The sequence below is a fragment of the Pseudophryne corroboree genome, chromosome 8 (genome assembly GCF_028390025.1).
Source record: "Pseudophryne corroboree isolate aPseCor3 chromosome 8, aPseCor3.hap2, whole genome shotgun sequence".
Classification (NCBI taxonomy): Eukaryota; Metazoa; Chordata; class Amphibia; order Anura; family Myobatrachidae; genus Pseudophryne; species Pseudophryne corroboree.
In genome coordinates, this window is record NC_086451.1 from 87,362,961 (window position 1) to 87,384,863 (window position 21,903).

Here is a 21,903-nt window from a genome sequence, read left to right on the forward strand (position 1 = left end):
TGTACTAGCACTGTCAGCAGTGTTCATTCCGGGAGTGGACAACTGGGAAGCAGACTTCCTCAGCAGACACGACCTCCACCCGGGAGAGTGGGGACTTCATCCAGAAGTCTTCCAGATGCTGGTAAACCGTTGGGAAAAACCACAGGTGGACATGATGGCGTCCCGCCTCAACAAAAAGTTAAAAAGATATTGCGCCAGGTCAAGGGACCCTCAGGCGATAGCTGTGGACGCTCTAGTGACACCGTGGGTGTACCAGTCGGTTTATGTGTTCCCTCCTCTGCCTCTCATACCAAAGGTATTGAGAATAATAAGAAAGCGAGGAGTAAACACAATTCTCGTGGTTCCGGATTGGCCAAGACGAGCATGGTACCCGGAACTTCAAGAGATGCTCTCAGAGGACCCGTGGCTTCTACCGCTCAGACAGGACCTGCTACAGCAGGGGCCCTGTCTGTTCCAAGACTTATCGCGGCTGCGTTTGACGGCATGGCGGTTGAACACCGGATCCTAAAGGAAAAGGGTATTCCGGAAGAAGTCATTCCTACGCTTATTAAGGCCAGGAAAGATGTTACGGCAAAGCATTATCACCGCATATGGCGGAAATATGTTGCATGGTGCGAGGCCCAAAAGGCCCCAACAGAGGAATTTCAACTAGGTCGATTTCTGCATTTCCTGCAAGCAGGAGTGAATATGGGCCTAAAACTAGGCTCCATTAAAGTACAGATCTCGGCTCTGTCGATTTTCTTTCAAAAAGAACTAGCTTCAGTACCTGAAGTTCAGACATTTGTGAAAGGAGTGCTGCATATTCAGCCCCCGTTTGTGCCTCCTGTGGCACCTTGGGATCTCAACGTGGTGTTGAGTTTCTTAAAATCATATTGGTTTGAGCCACTAAAAACCGTGGATCTGAAATATCTCACGTGGAAAGTGGTCATGTTATTGGCCTTGGCTTCAGCCAGGCGAGTGTCAGAATTGGCGGCTTTATCATGTAAAAGCCCTTATCTGATTTTCCATATGGATAGGGCAGAATTGAGGACTCGTCCCCAATTTCTCCCTAAGGTGGTGTCAGCGTTTCACCTGAACCAGCCTATTGTGGTGCCTGCGGCTACTAGGGATTTGGAGGACTCCAAGTTGCTAGACGTTGTCAGGGCCCTGAAAATATATGTTTCCAGGACGGCTGGAGTCAGAAAATCTGACTCGCTGTTTATCCTGTATGCACCCAACAAGCTGGGTGCTCCTGCTTCTAAGCAGACTATTGCTCGCTGGATTTGTAGTACAATTCAGCTTGCACATTCTGTGGCAGGCCTGCCACAGCCAAAATCTGTAAATGCCCATTCCACAAGGAAGGGGGCTCATCTTGGGCGGCTGCCCGAGGGGTCTCGGCTTTACAACTTTGCCGAGCAGCTACTTGGTCAGGGGCAAACACGTTTGCAAAATTCTACAAATTTGATACCCTGGCTGAGGAGGACCTGGAGTTCTCTCATTCGGTGCTGCAGAGTCATCCGCACTCTCCCGCCCGTTTGGGAGCTTTGGTATAATCCCCATGGTCCTTACGGAGTTCCCAGCATCCACTAGGACGTCAGAGAAAATAAGAATTTACTCACCGGTAATTCTATTTCTCGTAGTCCGTAGTGGATGCTGGGCGCCCATCCCAAGTGCGGATTGTCTGCAATACTTGTAAATAGTTTTCTCTGACGTCCTAGTGAATGCTGGGACTCCGTAAGGACCATGGGGGATATAGCGGCTCCGCAGGAGACAGGGCACAATAATAAAAGCTTTAGGATCAGGTGGTGTGCACTGGCTCCTCCCCCTATGACCCTCCTCCAAGCCCCAGTCAGTTAGATTTTTGTGCCCGGCCGAGAAGGGTGCAATCTAGGTGGCTCTCCTGAGCTGCTTAGAATAAAAGTTTAAGTTAGGTTTTTTATTTTCAGTGAGTCCTGCTGGCAACAGGCTCACTGCTACGAGGGACTTAGGGGAGAGAAGTAAACTCACCTGCGTGCAGGATGGATTTGCTTCTTAGGCTACTGGACACCATTAGCTCCAGAGGGATCGAACACAGGCCCAGCCATGGAGTCCGGTCCCGGAGCCGCGCCGCCGACCCCCTTGCAAATGCCGAAGTTGAAGAGGTCCAGAGGTCCAGAAACAGGCGGCAGAAGACTTTCAGTCTTCATAAGGTAGCGCACAGCACTGCAGCTGTGTGCCATTGTTGTCAGCACACTTCATACCAGCGGTCACTGAGGGTGCAGGGCGCTGGGGGGGGCGCCCTGGGCAGCAATGTATTATACCTTTTTTATGGCTAAAATACATCACATATAGCCCTTGAGGCTATATGGATGTATTTAACCCCTGCCAGATCTCACAAACTCCGGGAGAAGAGCCCGCCGTTTTAGGGGGCGGGGCCTATTCTCCTCAGCACACGGTGCCATTTTCCTGCTCAGCTCTGCTGTGAGGAAGGCTCCCAGGCTCTCCCCTGCACTGCACTACAGAAACAGGGTTAAAACAGAGAGGGGGGGCACTTATTTGGCGATATGATTACATATGTGAAAATGCTATAAGGGAAAACACTTGTATAAGGGGTTGTCCCTGTATAATTATAGCGTTTTTTGGTGTGTGCTGGCAAACTCTCCCTCTGTCTCCCCAAAGGGCTAGTGGGGTCCTGTCCTCTATCAGAGCATTCCCTGTGTGTGTGCTGTGTGTCGGTACGTGTGTGTCGACATGTAGGAGGACGATGTTGGTGAGGAGGCGGAGCAAATTGCCTGTATTAGTGATGTCACTCTCTAGGGAGTCGACACCGGAATGGATGGCTTATTTAGGAATTACGTGATAATGTCAACACGATGCAAGGTCGGTTGACGACATGAGACGGCCGGCAAACAAATTAGTACCTGTCCAGGCGTCTCAGACACCGTCAGGGGCTTGTAAAAACGCCCATTTACCTCAGTTGGTCGACACGGACACTGACTTCAGTGTCGACGGTGAAGAAACAAACGTATTTTCCTTTAGGGCCACACGTTACATGTTAAGGGCAATGAAGGAGGTGTTACATATTTCTGATACTACAAGTACCACAAATAAGGGTATTATGTAGGGTGGGAATAATCTACTTGTAGTTTTTCCTGAATCAGATAAATTAAAGTGTGTGATGATACGTGGGTTTCCTCCGATAGAAAATTATTGGAGGTATACCTTTTCCCGCCAGAAGTGAGGGCGAGTTGGGAAACACACCTTAGGGTGGATAAGGCGCTCACACGCTTATAAAAACAAGTGGCGTTACCGTCTCCATACGGCCGCCCTCAAGGAGCCAGCTGATAGGAAGCTGAAAAATATCCTAAAAAGTATAGACACACATACTGGTGTTATACTACGACCAGCAATCGCCTCAGCCTGGATGTGCAGCGCTGGGGGGGCTTGGTCTGCTTTACCAACGTCTCCCTCCGACAGGGAGGCAGTATTGGAAAAAATTCACAGGCTGTATTCCCAGCAGGTGATAATCAAAGTACCCCTCCTAACAACAAGGGAAGGGGTATTATTTCCACGCTATATTGTGGTACTGAAGCCAGACGGCTCGGTGAGATCTGAAAGATTTGAACAATTACATACAAGGGTTCAAATCAAGATGGAGTCACTCAGAGCAGTGATAGCGAATCAGGACGATATGGTGTCACTGGATATCAGGGACACTTACCTACATGTCCAAATTTTGCCCTTCTCACCAAGGGTATCTCAGGTTCGTGGTACAGAACTGTCACTATCAGTTCAGACGCTGCCGTTTGGATTGTCCACGGCACCCCGGGTCTTTACCAAGGTAATGGCCGAAATGATGATTCTTCTTAAAAGAAATATGGACGCTTTCCTGATAAGGGCAAGGTCCAGAGAACAGTTGGCGGTCGGAGTAGCACTATCTCAAGTAGTTCTACGACAGCACGAGTGGATTCTAAATATTCCAAAATCGCAGCTTTTTCCGACGACACGTCTAATGTTCCTAGGGATGATTCTGGACACAGTCCAGAAAAGGATGTTTTCTCCCGGAGAAGAAAGCCAGGGAGTTATCCGAGCTAGTCAGGAACCTCCTAAAACCAGGAAAAGTATCAGTGCATCATTGCACAAGGGCCCTGTGAAAAATGGTGGTTTCTTACAAAGCGATCCCATTCGGTAGATTTCACGCAAGAACCTTTCAGTGGGATCTGCTGGGAAAATGGTCCGGATCGCATCTTCAGATGCATCAGCGGATAACCCTGTCTCCAAGGACAAGGGTGTTTCTTCTGCGGTGGCTGCAGAGTGCTCATCTATGAAAGGGCCGCAGATTCGGCATTCAGGACTGGGTCCTGGTGACCACGGATGCCAGCCTGAGTGGCTGGGGAGCAGTCACACAAGGAAAAAATTTCCAGGGAGTGTGATCAAGTCTGGAGACTTCTCTCCTCATAAATATACTGGAGCTAAGGGCAATTTACAAGGCTCTAAGCTTAGCAAGACCTCTGCTTCAAGGTCAGCCGGTATTGATCCAGTGGGACAACATCACGGCAGTCGCCCGCGTAAACAGACAGGGCGGCACAAGAAGCAGGAGGGAAATGGCAGAAACTGCAAGGATTCTTCGCTGGGCGAAAAATCATGTGATAACACCTCTCAGCAGTGTTAATTCCGGGAGTGGAAAACTGGGAAGCAGACTTCCTCAGCAGGCATGACCTCCACCCGGGAGAGTGGGGACTTCAGCGGGAAGTCTTCCACATGATTGTAAACCGTTGGGAAAAACCAAAGGTGGACATGATGGCGTCCCGCCTGAACAAAAAACTAGACAGATATTGCGCCAGGTCAAGGGACCCTCAGGCAATAGCGGTGGATGCTCTGGTAACACTGTGGGTGTACCAGTCAGGGTATGTGTTCCCTCCTATGCATCTCATACCAAAAGTACTGAGAATCATAAGAAGGAGATGAGTAAGAACGATACTCGTGGTTCCGGATGGGTCAAGAAGGACTTGGTACCCGGAACTTCAAGAGATGCTCACGGAAGAACCGTGGCCTCTACCTTTAAGAAAGGACCTGCTCCAGCAGGGGCCTTGTCTGTTCCAAGACTTACCGCGGCTGCGTTTGACGGCATGGCAGTTGAACGCCGGATCCTGAAAGGGCATTCCAGATGAAGTCATCCCTACCCTGGTCGAAGCCAGGAAGGATGTAACCGCAAAACATTTTCACCGCATTTGACGAAAATATGTTGCGTGGTGTGAGGCCAAGAAGGTCCCTACAGAGGAATTCCAACTGGGTCGTCTCCTACATTTCCTGAAAACAGGACTGTCTATGGGCCTAAAATTAGGGTCCATTAAGGTTCAAATTTTCGACCCTGTCGAATTTCTTCCAGAAAGAACTGGCTTCAGTGCCTGAAGTTCAGACGTTTGTAAAAGGGGTACTGCATATACAGCCTCCTTTTGTGCCACCAGTGGCACCTTGGGATCTCAATGTTGTTTTGAGTTTCCTAAAGTCACATTGGTTTGATCCACTCACCACTGTGGACTTAAAATATTTCACATGGAAGGTGAAGATGCTATTAGCCCTGGCTTCAGCCAGGCGTGTATCAGAATGGGCGGCTTTATCATATAAAAGCCCTTACTTAATTTTTCATTCTGACAGGGCAGAATTGAGGACTCATCCTCAATTTCTCCTTAAGGTGTTTTCTGTTTTTCACATGAACCAACCTATTGTGGTACCTGCGGCTACTAGGGACTTGGAGGACTCCAAGTTACTTGACGTTGTCAGGGCCCTGAAAATATATGTTTCCAGGACGACTGGAGTCAGAAAATCTGACTCGCTGTTTAGCCTGTATGCACCCAACAAGATGGGTGCTCCTGCTTCTAAGCAGACGATTGCTCGCTGGATTTGTAGTACAATTCAGCTTGCACATTCTGTGGCAGGCTTGCCACAGCCAAAATCAGTAAAAGCCCATTCCACAAGGAAGTGGGCTCATCTTGGGCGACTGCCTGAGGGGTCTCGGCTTTACAACTTTGCTGAGCAGTTACTTGGTCAGGAGCAAACACGTTTGCTAAATTCTACAAATTTGATACCCTGGCTGAGGAGGACATGGAGTCTCTCATTCGGTGCTGCAGGGTCATCCGCACTCTCCCGCCCGTTTGGGAGCTTTGGTATAATCCCCATGGTCCTTACGGAGTCCCAGCATCCACTAGGACGTCAGAGAAAATAAGATTTTACTTACCGATAAATCTATTTCTCGTAGTCCGTAGTGGATGCTGGGCGCCCATCCCAAGTGCGGATTGTCTGCAATACTTGTACATAGTTATTGTTACAAAAATCGGGTTATTCTTGTTGTGAGCCATCTTTTCAGAGGCTCCTTCGTTGTTATCATACTGTTAACTGGGTTCAGATCACAGGTTGTACGGTGTGATTGGTGTGGCTGGTATGAGTCTTACCCGGGATTCAATATCCTTCCTTATTATGCACGCTCGTCCGGGCACAGTATCCTGGCTGGGGCTTGGAGGAGGGTCATAGGGGGAGGAGCCAGTGCACACCACCTGATCCTAAAGCTTTTATTATTGTGCCCTGTCTCCTGCGGAGCCGCTATATCCCCCATGGTCCTTACGGAGTCCCAGCATCCACTACGGACTACGAGAAATAGATTTATCGGTAAGTAAAATCTTATTATTGTTAACTAAAGGGTTATTGTTGAGCCATCTGTTGAGAGGCTCAGTTGTTTTCATACTGTCAAACTGGATATAGTATCACGAGTTGTACGGTGTGATTGGTGTGGCTGGTAAGAGTCTTACCCGGGATTCTAAATCCTTCCTTATTATGTCAGCTCGTCCGGGCACAGTGTCCTAACTGAGGCTTGGAGGAGGGTCATAGTGGGAGGAGCCAGTGCACACCAGGTAGTCATAAATCTTTCTAGAGTGCCCAGCCTCCTTCGGAGCCCGCTATTCCCCATGGTCCTTACGGAGTTCCCAGCATCCACTACGGACTACGAGAAATAGAATTACCGGTGAGTAAATTCTTATTTTATAGGTGATATCCCTGTGATATATAGCGCTCTGGTGTGTGCTGGCATACTCTCCCTCTGTCTCCCCAAAGGGCTTTGTGGGGTCCTGTCCTCTGTGAGAGCATTCCCTGTGTCTGCTGTGTGTTAGTACTGCTGTGTCGACATGTATGAGGAGGAAAATGATGTGGAGGCGGAGCAAATGCCTGTGAATTAGAGATGAGCGCCTGAAATTTTTCGGGTTTTGTGTTTTGGTTTTGGGTTCGGTTCCGCGGCCGTGTTTTGGGTTCGACCGCGTTTTGGCAAAACCTCACCGAATTTTTTTTGTCGGATTCGGGTGTGTTTTGGATTCGGGTGTTTTTTTCAAAAAACACTAAAAAACAGCTTAAATCATAGAATTTGGGGGTAATTTTGATCCCAAAGTATTATTAACCTCAAAAAACATAATTTACACTCATTTTCAGCCTATTCTGAACACATCACACCTCACAATATTATTTTTAGTCCTAAAATTTGCACCGAGGTCGCTGTGTGAGTAAGATAAGCGACCCTAGTGGCCGACACAAACACCGGGCCCATCTAGGAGTGGCACTGCAGTGTCACGCAGGATGGCCCTTCCAAAAAACCCTCCCCAAACAGCACATGACGCAAAGAAAAAAAGAGGCGCAATGAGGTAGCTGACTGTGTGAGTAAGATTAGCGACCCTAGTGGCCGACACAAACACCGGGCACATCTAGGAGTGGCACTGCAGTGTCACGCAGGATGTCCCTTCCAAAAAACCCTCCCCAAACAGCACATGACGCAAAGAAAGAAAGAGGCGCAATGAGGTAGCTGTGTGAGTAAGATTAGCGACCCTAGTGGCCGACACAAACACCGGGCCCATCTAGGAGTGGCACTGCAGTGTCACGCAGGATGTCCCTTCCAAAAAACCCTCCCCAATCAGCACATGATGCAAAGAAAAAGAAAAGAAAAAAGAGGTGCAAGATGGAATTATCCTTGGGCCCTCCCACCCACCCTTATGTTGTATAAACAAAACAGGACATGCACACTTTAACCAACCCATCATTTCAGTGACAGGGTCTGCCACACGACTGTGACTGATATGACGGGTTGGTTTGGACCCCCCCCAAAAAAGAAGCAATTAATCTCTCCTTGCACAAACTGGCTCTACAGAGGCAAGATGTCCACCTCATCTTCACCCTCCGATATATCACCGTGTACATCCCCCTCCTCACAGATTATCAATTCGTCCCCACTGGAATCCACCATCTCAGCTCCCTGTGTACTTTGTGGAGGCAATTGCTGCTGGTCAATGTCTCCGCGGAGGAATTGATTATAATTCATTTTAATGAACATCATCTTCTCCACATTTTCTGGATGTAACCTCGTACGCCGATTGCTGACAAGGTGAGCGGCGGCACTAAACACTCTTTCGGAGTACACACTTGTGGGAGGGCAACTTAGGTAGAATAAAGCCAGTTTGTGCAAGGGCCTCCAAATTGCCTCTTTTTCCTGCCAGTATAAGTACGGACTGTGTGACGTGCCTACTTGGATGCGGTCACTCATATAATCCTCCACCATTCTATCAATGTTGAGAGAATCATATGCAGTGACAGTAGACGACATGTCCGTAATCGTTGTCAGGTCCTTCAGTCCGGACCAGATGTCAGCATCAGCAGTCGCTCCAGACTGCCCTGCATCACCGCCAGCGGGTGGGCTCGGAATTCTGAGCCTTTTCCTCGCACCCCCAGTTGCGGGAGAATGTGAAGGAGGAGATGTTGACAGGTCGCGTTCCGCTTGACTTGACAATTTTGTCACCAGCAGGTCTTTCAACCCCAGCAGACCTGTGTCTGCCGGAAAGAGAGATCCAAGGTAGGCTTTAAATCTAGGATCGAGCACGGTGGCCAAAATGTAGTGCTCTGATTTCAACAGATTGACCACCCGTGAATCCTTGTTAAGCGAATTAAGGGCTGCATCCACAAGTCCCACATGCCTAGCGGAATCGCTCCGTGTTAGCTCCTTCTTCAATGCCTCCAGCTTCTTCTGCAAAAGCCTGATGAGGGGAATGACCTGACTCAGGCTGGCAGTGTCTGAACTGACTTCACGTGTGGCAAGTTCAAAGGGCATCAGAACCTTGCACAACGTTGAAATCATTCTCCACTGCACTTGAGACAGGTGCATTCCATCTCCTATATCGTGCTCAATTGTATAGGCTTGAATGGCCTTTTGCTGCTCCTCCAACCTCTGAAGCATATAGAGGGTTGAATTCCACCTCGTTACCACTTCTTGCTTCAGATGATGGCAGGGCAGGTTCAGTAGTTTTTGGTGGTGCTCCAGTCTTCTGTACGTGGTGCCTGTACGCCGAAAGTGTCCCGCAATTTTTCTGGCCACCGACAGCATCTCTTGCACGCCCCTGTCGTTTTTAAAAAAATTCTGCACCACCAAATTCAAGGTATGTGCAAAACATGGGACGTGCTGGAATTTGCCCATATTTAATGCACACACAATATTGCTGGCGTTGTCCGATGCCACAAATCCACAGGAGAGTCCAATTGGGGTAAGCCATTCCGCGATGATCTTCCTCAGTTGCCGTAAGAGGTTTTCAGCTGTGTGCGTATTCTGGAAAGCGGTGATACAAAGCGTAGCCTGCCTAGGAAAGAGTTGGCGTTTGCGAGATGCTGCTACTGGTGCCGCCGCTGCTGTTCTTGCGGCGGGAGTCCATACATCTACCCAGTGGGCTGTCACAGTCATATAGTCCTGACCCTGCCCTGCTCCACTTGTCCACATGTCCGTGGTTAAGTGGACATTGGGTACAACTGCATTTTTTAGGACACTGGTGAGTCTTTTTCTGACGTCCGTGTACATTCTCGGTATCGCCTGCCTAGAGAAGTGGAACCTAGATGGTATTTGGTAACGGGGGCACACTGCCTCAATAAATTGTCTAGTTCCCTGTGAACTAACGGCGGATACCGGACGCACGTCTAACACCAACATAGTTGTCAAGGACTCAGTTATCCGCTTTGCAGTAGGATGACTGCTGTGATATTTCATCTTCCTCGCAAAGGACTGTTGAACAGTCAATTGCTTACTGGAAGTAGTACAAGTGGGCTTACGACTTCCCCTCTGGGATGACCATCGACTCCCAGCGGCAACAACAGCAGCGCCAGCAGCAGTAGGCGTTACACGCAAGGATGCATCGGAGGAATCCCAGGCAGGAGAGGACTCGTCAGACTTGCCAGTGACATGGCCTGCAGGACTATTGGCATTCCTGGGGAAGGAGGAAATTGACACTGAGGGAGTTGGTGGGGTGGTTTGCGTGAGCTTGGTTACAAGAGGAAGGGATTTACTGGTCAGTGGACTGCTTCCGCTGTCACCCAAAGTTTTTGAACTTGTCACTGACTTATTATGAATGCGCTGCTGGTGACGTATAAGGGAGGATGTTCCGAGGTGGTTAACGTCCTTACCCCTACTTATTACAGCTTGACAAAGGGAACACACGGCTTGACACCTGTTGTCCGCATTTCTGGTGAAATACCTCCACACCGAAGAGCTGATTTTTTTGGTATTTTCACCTGGCATGTCAACGGCCATATTCCTCCCACGGACAACAGGTGTCTCCCCGGGTGCCTGACTTAAACAAACCACCTCACCATCAGAATCCTCCTGGTCAATTTCCTCCCCAGCGCCAGCAACACCCATATCCTCCTCATCCTGGTGTACTTCAACACTGACATCTTCAATCTGACTATCAGGAACTGGACTGCGGGTGCTCCTTCCAGCACTTGCAGGGGGCGTGCAAATAGTGGAAGGCGCATGCTCTTCACGTCCAGTGTTGGGAAGGTCAGGCATCGCAAACGACACAATTGGACTCTCCTTGTGGATTTGGGATTTCAAAGAACGCACAGTTCTTTGCGGTGCTTTTGCCAGCTTGAGTCTTTTCAGTTTTCTAGCGAGAGGCTGAGTGCTTCCATCCTCATGTGAAGCTGAACCACTAGCCATGAACATAGGCCAGGGCCTCAGCCGTTCCTTGCCACTCCGTGTGGTAAATGGCATATTGGCAAGTTTACGCTTCTCCTCCGACAATTTTATTTTAGGTTTTGGAGTCCTTTTTTTTCTGATATTTGGTGTTTTGGATTTGACATGCTCTGTACTATGACATTGGGCATCGGCCTTGGCAGACGACGTTGCTGGCATTTCATCGTCTCGGCCATGACTAGTGGCAGCAGCTTCAGCACGAGGTGGAAGTGGATCTTGATCTTTCCCTAATTTTGGAACCTCAACTTTTTTGTTCTCCATATTTTATAGGCAGAACTAAAAGGCACCTCAGGTAAACAATGGAGATGGATGGATTGGATAGTTTACTAGTATACAATTATGGACGGACTGCCACGGTTAGGTGGTATAAAAAAACCACGGTTAGGTGGTATATATTATAATAATAATACAATTATGGATGGACGGACTGCCTGCCGACTGCCGACACAGAGGTAGCCACAGCCGTGAACTACCGCACTGTACACTGGTTGATAAAGAGATAGTAGTATACTCGTAACAACTAGTATGACACTATGACGACGGTATAAAGAATGAAAAAAAAACCACGGTTAGGTGGTAGGTATATAATAATAAATAATACAATTCTGGTCGGACGGACTGCCTGCCGTGTGCCGACACAGAGGTAGCCACAGCCGTGAACTACCGCACTGTACACTGGTTGATAAAGAGATAGTAGTATACTCGTAACAATTAGGATGACACTATGACGGTATAAAGAATGAAAAAAAAACCACGGTTAGGTGGTAGGTATATAATAATAAATAATACAATTCTGGTCGGACGGACTGCCTGCCGTGTGCCGACACAGAGGTAGCCACAGCCGTGAACTACCGCACTGTACACTGGTTGATAAAGAGATAGTAGTATACTCGTAACAATTAGGATGACACTATGACGGTATAAAGAATGAAAAAAAAACCACGGTTAGGTGGTAGGTATATAATAATAAATAATACAATTCTGGTCGGACAGACTGCCTGCCGTGTGCCGACACAGAGGTAGCCACAGCCGTGAACTACCGCACTGTACACTGGTTGATAAAGAGATAGTAGTATACTCGTAACAATTAGGATGACACTATGACGGTATAAAGAATGAAAAAAAAACCACGGTTAGGTGGTAGGTATATAATAATAAATAATACAATTCTGGTCGGACGGACTGCCTGCCGTGTGCCGACACAGAGGTAGCCACAGCCGTGAACTACCGCACTGTACACTGGTTGATAAAGAGATAGTAGTATACTCGTAACAATTAGGATGACACTATGACGGTATAAAGAATGAAAAAAAAACCACGGTTAGGTGGTAGGTATATAATAATAAATAATACAATTCTGGTCGGACGGACTGCCTGCCGTGTGCCGACACAGAGGTAGCCACAGCCGTGAACTACCGCACTGTACACTGGTTGATAAAGAGATAGTAGTATACTCGTAACAATTAGGATGACACTATGACGGTATAAAGAATGAAAAAAAAACCACGGTTAGGTGGTAGGTATATAATAATAAATAATACAATTCTGGTCGGACGGACTGCCTGCCGTGTGCCGACACAGAGGTAGCCACAGCCGTGAACTACCGCACTGTACACTGGTTGATAAAGAGATAGTAGTATACTCGTAACAATTAGGATGACACTATGACGGTATAAAGAATGAAAAAAAAACCACGGTTAGGTGGTAGGTATATAATAATAAATAATACAATTCTGGTCGGACGGACTGCCTGCCGTGTGCCGACACAGAGGTAGCCACAGCCGTGAACTACCGCACTGTACACTGGTTGATAAAGAGATAGTAGTATACTCGTAACAATTAGGATGACACTATGACGGTATAAAGAATGAAAAAAAAACCACGGTTAGGTGGTAGGTATATAATAATAAATAATACAATTCTGGTCGGACGGACTGCCTGCCGTGTGCCGACACAGAGGTAGCCACAGCCGTGAACTACCGCACTGTACACTGGTTGATAAAGAGATAGTAGTATACTCGTAACAATTAGGATGACACTATGACGGTATAAAGAATGAAAAAAAAACCACGGTTAGGTGGTAGGTATATAATAATAAATAATACAATTCTGGTCGGACGGACTGCCTGCCGTGTGCCGACACAGAGGTAGCCACAGCCGTGAACTACCGCACTGTACTGTGTCTGCTGCTAATATAGACTGGTTGATATTTAAAGAGATATTAGTAGTATACAACAATACTATACTGGTGGTCAGGCACTGGTCACCACTCCTGCAGCAAAAGTGTGCACTGTTAATTAATATAATTGTACTCCTGGCTCCTGCTAACAACCTGCAGTGCTCCCCAGTCTCCCCCACAATTAATTATAAGCTTTTAATTTATACATTGATTCAGGCAGAGAACGGATATAGCAGAGAGAAGTGAACGGATATATTATATTAAATAAAAGTTAACTAGCAACTGCACTGGTCACTGACTGTGGTAAACTAACTCTGTCTGCGACTCTGCACAATCTCTCTCTATCTAATCTATCTATCTCTATTCTAATGGAGAGGACGCCAGACACGTCCTCTCCCTATCAATCTCAATGCACGAGTGAAAATGGCGGCGACGCGCGGCTCCTTATATAGAATCCGAGTCTCGCGAGAATCCGACAGCGTCATGATGACGTTCGGGCGCGCTCGGGTTAACCGAGCAAGGCGGGAAGATCCGAGTCGCTCGGACCCGTGGAAAAAAAAGTGAAGTTCGTGCGGGTTCGGATTCAAAGAAACCGAACCCGCTCATCTCTACTGTGAATGTGAGGTCACCCCCTGAGGGGTCGACACCGGTGTGGCTGGACTTATGGAAGGAATTGCGTGAAAGTGTCAACTCCTTACACAAAAGGTTTGACGACATAGGACAGCCGGCTACACAGCTTGTGCCTGTTCCAGTGTCTCAAATGTCATCAGGGGCTTTAAAACGCCCGCTACCTCAGGTCACAGATACAGACGTCGACACGGATACCGACTCCAGTGTCGACGTGGATGAGACTAGTGTACCCTCCAATAGGTCCACCCGTTACATGATTGAGGCAATGAAAAATGTTTTACACATTTCTGATAATACCCCACGTACCACAAAAAAGGGTATTATGTTTGGTGAGAAAAAACTACCTGTAGTTTTTCCTGCATCTGAAGAATTAAATGAGGTGTGTGAGGAAGCGTGGGCTTCCCCCGATAAGAAATTGATTATTTCAAAACGATTATTGGCAGCGTACCCTTTCCCGCTAGAGGATAGGTCACGTTGGGAAACACCCCCTAGGGTAGACAAGGCGCTGACACGCTTGTCAAAGAAGGTGGCACTACCGTCTCCGGATACAGCCACCCTGAAGGAACCTGCTGATAGGAAGGAAAATATCCTAAAAGCTATTTACACACACTCAGGCATTATATTGCGACCAGCGATTGCATCAGCTTGGATGTGCAGTGCTGCTGCTGCGTGGTCAGATTCCCTTTTGGATAATATTGATACCATGGATAGGGACAATATTTTGCTGACGCTTGAGCATATAAAAGTCTTATACATGCGTGATGCACAGAGGGATATTTGCCGGCTGGCATCAAGAGTAAGCGCTATGTCCATTGCCGCCAGACGGGGGTTATGGACTAGGCAATGGTCAGGTGATGCCGACTCAATGCGGCACATGGAGGTTTTGCCCTATAAGGGGGTGGAACTGTTTGGGGATGGTCTTTCGGACCTCGTGTCCACAGCTACTGCTGGGAAATCGACCTTTTTGCCACAGGCTGCCCCACAGCAAAAGAAAGCACCGTATTATCAGGTACAGTCCTTTCGGCCCCAGAAAAGCAAGAGGGCTAGAGGCTCCTCCTTTCTGCCGAGTGGCAGAGGTAGAGGAAAAAAGCTGCAACACACAGCTAGTTCCCAGGAGCAGAAGTCCTCCCCTGCGTCCGGTAAGTCCACAGCATGACGCTGGGGCTGCTCAGGCGGACCCGGGTACGGTGGGGGCCCGTCTCAAAAATTTCAGCGCACAGTGGGCTCTTTCACAGGTGGATCCCTGGGTCCTTCAAGTAGTACTTCAGGGGTACAGGCTTTCCTAAAATCTGCCTTACCGGCAACTCCCTCTGCCAGGGAGGCAGTGTTGGTGGCTATTCAAAAACTGTATTCACAGCAAGTGATTGTCACGGTACCCCTCCTTCAGCAAGGAAAGGGTTACTATTCCACACTGTTTGTGGTACCGAAACTGGACGGTTCGGTGAGACCCATCTTAAATTTAAAATCCTTGAACACTTATATCAAAAGGTTCAAGTTCAAGATGGAATCGCTCAGGGCGGTTATTGCGAGCCTGGAGGAGGGGGACTACATGGTCTCCCTGGACATCAAGGATGCGTATCTTCATGTCCCCATTTATCCTCCTCACCAGGAGTACCTCAGATTTGTGGTACAGGACTGTCACTATCAGTTCCAGACGCTGCCGTTTGGGTTATCCACGGCGCCGAGGGTCTTTACCAAGGTAATGGCCGAAATGATGATACTCCTTCGCAAGAAAGGTGTTTCAATTATCCCGTACTTGGACGATCTCCTGATAAAGGCGAGGTCCAAGGAACAGTTGGTAGTGGGGGTAGCACTTTCTTAGGAAGTGCTACAACAGCACGGCTGGATTCTCAATATTCCAAAGTCACAGCTGGTCCCGACGACACGTCTTCTATTCCTGGGAATGATTCTGGACACAAACCAGAAAAGAGTGTTTCTTCCAGTGGAAAAAGCAGAGGAGTTGTCAACTCTAGTCAGAGACATCCTAAAACCGGGACAGGTGTCGGTACATCAATGCACACGAGTCCTAGGAAAAATGGTAGCCTCGTACGAGGCAATTCCATTCGGAAGGTTCCACGCAAGGACTTTCCAGTGGGACCTGTTGGACAAATGGTCCGGGTCCCATCTCCAGATGCAACAGCGGATAACCCTGTCGGCAAGGACCAGGGTGTCACTGCTATGGTTGCTGCAGAGGGCTCATCTACTAGAGGGCCGCAGATTCGGAATACAGGACTGGGTCCTGGTGACCACGGATGCCAGCCTTCGGGGCTGGGGGGCAGTCACACAGGGAAGAAATTTTCAAGGACTGTGGTCAGCTCAGGAGATTTCGCTGCACATAAATATTCTGGAGCTAAGGGCCATTTACAATGCCCTAAGTCAAGCAAGACCCCTGCTTCAGAACCGGCCGGTGCTGATCCAGTCAGACAACATCACGGCGGTCGCCCATGTAAACAGACAGGGCGGCACAAGAAGCAGGAGGGCAATGGCAGAAGCCACAAGAATTCTCCGATGGGCAGAGAATCATGTGCTAGCACTGACAGCAGTATTCATTCCGGGAGTGGACAACTGGGAAGCAGACTTCCTCAGCAGGCACGACCTCCACCCGTGAGAATGGGGACTTCATCCAGAAGTCTTCCACATGATTGTAAACCGTTGGGAAAAACCAAAGGTGGACATGATGGCGTCTCGCCTCGACAAAAAACTGGACAGATACTGCTCCAGGTCAAGGGACCCTCAGGCAATAGCTGTGGACGCTCTGATAACACCGTGGGTGTACCGGTCAGTGTATGTGTTCCCTCCTCTTCCTCTCATACCAAAAGTACTGAGAATCATAAGAAGGAGAGGAGTAAAGACTATACTCGTGGCTCCGGATTGGCCAAGAAGGACTTGGTACCCGGAAATTCAAAAGATGCTCACGGAGGACCCGTGGCCTCTACCTCTAAGACAGGACCTGCTCCAGCAGGGACCATGTCTGTTCCAAGACTTACCGCGGCTGCGTTTGACGGCATGGCGGTTGAACGCCGGATCCTGAAGGAAAAAGGCATTCCGGATGAAGTCATCCCTACCCTGATCAAAGCCAGGAAGGATGTAACCGTACAACATTATCACCGTATTTGGCGTAAATATGTTGCGTGGTGCGAGGCCAGGAAGGCCCCTACGGAGGAGTTTCAACTGGGTCGATTCCTGCATTTCCTGCAAACTGGACTGTCTATGGGCCTCAAATTAGGGTCCATTAAGGTTCAAATTTCGGCCCTGTCGATATTCTTCCAAAAAGAACTAGCTTCTGTACCTGAAGTTCAGACGTTTGTCAAGGGAGTACTGCATATACAGCCTCCTTTTGTGCCTCCAGTGGCACCTTGGGATCTCAATGTAGTGTTGGGATTCCTAAAATCACATTGGTTTGAACCACTCACCACTGTGGACTTGAAATATCTCACTTGGAAAGTGGTAATGCTGTTAGCCCTGGCTTCAGCCAGGCGTGTATCAGAATTGGTGGCTTTATCCTATAAAAGCCCTTACCTAATTTTTCATACGGACAGGGCAGAATTGAGGACTCATCCTCAATTTCTCCCTAAGGTGGTTTCAGCATTTCACTTAAACCAACCTATTGTGGTGCCTGCGGCTACTAGGGACTTGGAGGATTCCAAGTTGCTGGACGTAGTCAGGGCCCTGAAAATATATGTTTCCAGGACGGCTGGAGTCAGAAAATCTGACTCGCTGTTTATCCTGTATGCACCCAACAAGCTGGGTGCTCCTGCTTCTAAGCAGACGATTGCTCGTTGGATTTGTAGTACAATTCAGCTTGCACATTCTGTGGCAGGCCTGCCACAGCCAAAATCTGTAAAAGCCCATTCCACACGGAAAGTGGGCTCATCTTGGGCGGCTGCCCGAGGGGTCTCGGCTTTACAACTTTGCCGAGCAGCTACTTGGTCAGGGGCAAACACGTTTGCTAAATTCTACAAATTTGATACCCTGGCTGAGGAGGACCTGGAGTTCTCTCATTCGGTGCTGCAGAGTCATCCGCACTCTCCCGCCCGTTTGGGAGCTTTGGTATAATCCCCATGGTCCTTTCGGAGTCCCAGCATCCACTAGGACGTTAGAGAAAATAAGAATTTACTTACCGATAATTCTATTTCTCATAGTCCGTAGTGGATGCTGGGCGCCCATCCCAAGTGCGGATTGTCTGCATTACTTGTACATAGTTATTGTTACAAAAATCGGGTTATTGTTGTTGTGAGCCATCTTTTCAGAGGCTCCTTCTGTTATCATGCTGTTAACTGGGTTCAGATCACAAGTTGTACGGTGTGATTGGTGTGGCTGGTAATGAGTCTTACCCGGGATTCAAAATCCTTCCTTATTGTGTACGCTCGTCCGGGCACAGTATCCTAACTGAGGCTTGGAGGAGGGTCATAGGGGGAGGAGCCAGTGCACACCAGCTAGTCCTAAAGCTTTTACTTTGTGCCCAGTCTCCTGCGGAGCCGCTATTCCCCATGGTCCTTTCGGAGTCCCCAGCATCCACTACGGACTATGAGAAATAGAATTATCGGTAAGTAAATTCTTATTTTCTGACATTACCCCAGGTACCACAAAAAAGGGTATTATGTTTGGTGAGAAAAAACTACCAGTAGTTTTTCCTGCATCTGAGGAATTAAATGAGGTGTGTGAAGAAGCGTGGGCTTCCCCAGAAAACAAATTAGTAATTTCTAAGCGATTATCAGCAACGTACCCTTTCCCGCCAGAGGATAGGTCACGTTGGGAAACACCCCCTAGGGTAGATAAAGCGCTTACACGTTTATCAAAGAAGGTGGCACTACCGTCTCCGGATACGGCCGCCCTAAAGGAACCTGCTGATAGAAAGCAGGAGGCTACCCTGAAGGCTATATATACACACACGGGCATTATACTGCGACCAGCTATTGCATCAGCATGGATGTGCAGTGCTGCAGCTGCGTGGTCAGATTCCCTGTCTGATAATATTGATACCCTGGATAGGGACAATATTTTGCTGACAATAGAGCATATAAAAGACGCTGTCTTATACATGCGTGATGCACAGAGGGATATTTGCCGGCTGGCATCAAAAATAAGCGCAATGTCCATTGCCGCCAGGAGAGGGTTATGGACTCGGCAGTGGTCAGGCGATGCCGATTCAAAAGGCACATGGAAGTTTTGTCTTATAAAGGGGTGGAGCTGTTTGGGGATGGTCTTTCTGACCTTGTTTCCACGGCAACGGCTGGGAAATCAAAATTTTTGCCACAGGCTGCCCCACAGCAAAAGAAAGCACCGTATTATCAAGTACAGTCCTTTCGGCCCCATAAAAACAAGAGGGCTAGAGGCGCATCCTTTCTGCCGAGAGGCAGAGGTAGAGGGGAAAAGCTGCAGCATACAGCCAGTTCCCAGGAGCAGAAGTCCTCCCCCGCTTCCGCTAAGTCCACCGCATGACGCTGGGGGTCCACAGGCGGACCTGGGTACGATGGGGGCCCGTCTCAGAAATTTCAGCACACAGTGGGCTCGCTCACAGGTGGATCCCTGGATCCTTCAGGTAGTATCTCAGGGGTACATGCTGGAATTCGAGACGTCTCCCACCTGCCGTTTCCTAAAATCCGCCTTACCAGCAACTCCCTCAGCCAGGGAGGCAGTGTTGGAGGCTATACACAAGCTGTATTCACAGCAGGTGATTATCAAGGTACCCCTCCTTTAACAAGGAAGGGGTTACTATTCCACAATGTTTGTGGTACCAAAACCGGACGGTTCGGTGAGACCCATTTTAAATTTGAAATCCTTGAACACATATATAAAAAGATTCAAGTTCAAGATGGAATCGCTCAGGGCGGTTATTGCAAGCCTGGACTAGGGGGATTACAGGGTATCCCTGGACATCAAGGATGCTTACCTGCATGTCCCCATTTACCCCCCTCACCAGGAGTACCTCAGGTTTGTGGTACAGGACTGTCACTATCAGTTCCAGACGCTGCCGTTTGGGTTATCCACGGCACCGAGGGTCTTTACCAAGGTAATGGCCGAAATGATGATACTCCTTCGGAAGAAGGGAGTTTTAATTATCCCGTACTTGGACGATCTCCTGATAAAGGCGAGATCCAAGGAACAGTTGTTAGTGGGGGTAGCACTTTCTCGGGACTCGGTGCTCCTCATGCACACCTCACACTCCGTCTGTCTCCCCAATGGGCTTTTGTGGGGTGCTGTCCTCAGTCAGAGCATTCCCCGTGTATGTGCGGTGTGTCGGTACGGCTGTGTCGACATGTTTGATGAGGAGGCTTATGTGGAGGCGGAGCAGGTGCCGATAAATGTGATGTCACTCCCTGCGGGGCCGACACCTGAATTGGATGGTAATGTGGAAGGAATTACATGACAGTGTCGACTCTTTACATAAGAGATTTGACGACATAACAGATGTGGGACAGCCGGCTTCTCAGCTCGTGCCTGCCCATGCGTCTCAAAAGCCATCAGGGGCTCTAAATCGCCCGCTACCTCAGATGGCAGACACAGACGTCGACACGTATACCGACTCCAGTGTCGACGACGAGGAGACTACTGTACATTCCAATAGAGCCACCCGTTATATGATTGCGGCAATGAAAAATGTCTTGCACATTTCTGATGTTACCCCAGGTACCACAAAAAGGGTATAATGTTTGGGGAGAAAAAACTACCAGTGGTTTTTTTCCCCATCTGATGAATTAAATGAAGTGTGTGAAGAAGCGTGGGCTTCCCCTGATAAGAAAATGGTATTTCTAAAAAGTTACTAATGGCGTACCCTTTCCCGCCAGAGAACAGGTTACGCTGGGAGACACCCCCTAGGGTGGATAAAGCGCTCACACGACTATCAAAGAAGATGGCACTGCCGTCTCCGGACACGGCCGCCCTCAAGGAACCTGCCGATAAAAAGCAGGAGGCTATCCTGAAGTCTGTTTATACACACTCAGGCATTATACTGCGACAAGCTATTGCTTCAGCATGGATGTGCAGTGCTACAGCTGCGTGGTCAGATTCCCTGTCAGAAAATATTGATACCTTAGACAGGGACACTATATTGCTAACCATAGAGCATATAAAAGACGCGGTTCTGTATATGAGAGATGCACAGAGGGATATTTGCCGGCTGGCATCTAGAATAAATGCACTGTCCATTTCTGCCAGGAGGGGTTTATGGACCAGGCAGTGGACAGGGGATGCAGATTCTAAAAGGCACATGGATGTTTTGCCTTACAAGGGTGAGGAGTTATTTGGGGATGGTCTCTCGGACCTAGTTTCCACAGCGACAGCTGGAAAATCATCATTTTGACCCCATGTCCCCTCACAGCAAAAGAAAGCACCGTATTATCAGGTACAGTCCTTTCGGCCCCAGAAAGGCAAGCGGGTTAAAGGCGCGTCCTTTCTTCCCAGAGGCAGAGGTAGAGGGAAAAAGCTGCAAAATACAGCCAGTTCCCAGGAACAAAAGTCCTCCCCTGCTTCCGCTAAGTCCACAGCATGACGCTGGGGCTCCACTGGCGGAGCCAGGTGCGGTGGGGGCCCGTCTCAAGTGCTTCAGCGATCAGTGGGCTTGCTCATGGGTGGATCCCTGGATTCTACAAGTAGTGTCTCAGGGACACAAGCTGGAATTCGAGACGTCTCCCCCTCGCCGTTTCCTAAAATCTGCCTTGCCAACGTCTTCCTTGGACAGGGAGGCTGTGATAGAGGCAATTCACAAGCTGTATTCGCAGCAGGTGATAGTCAAGGTACCCCTTCTTCAACAAGGAAGGGGTTACTATTCCACAATGTTTGTGGTACCGAAGCCGGACGGTTCGGTGAGACCCATTTAAAATTTAAAATAGTTGAACCCGTATATAAAACGGTTCAAGTTCAAGATGGAATCGCTCAGGGCGGTTATTTCAAGCCTGGAGGAAGGGGATTACATGGTATCACTGGACATCAAGGATGCTTACCTGCATGTCCCCATTTACCCTCCTCACCAGGAGTACCTCAGATTTGTGGTACAGGACTGTCATTACCAATTCCAGACGCTGCCGTTTGGTCTGTCCTTGGCACCGAGGGTATTTACCAAGGTAATGGCCGAGATGATGATACTCCT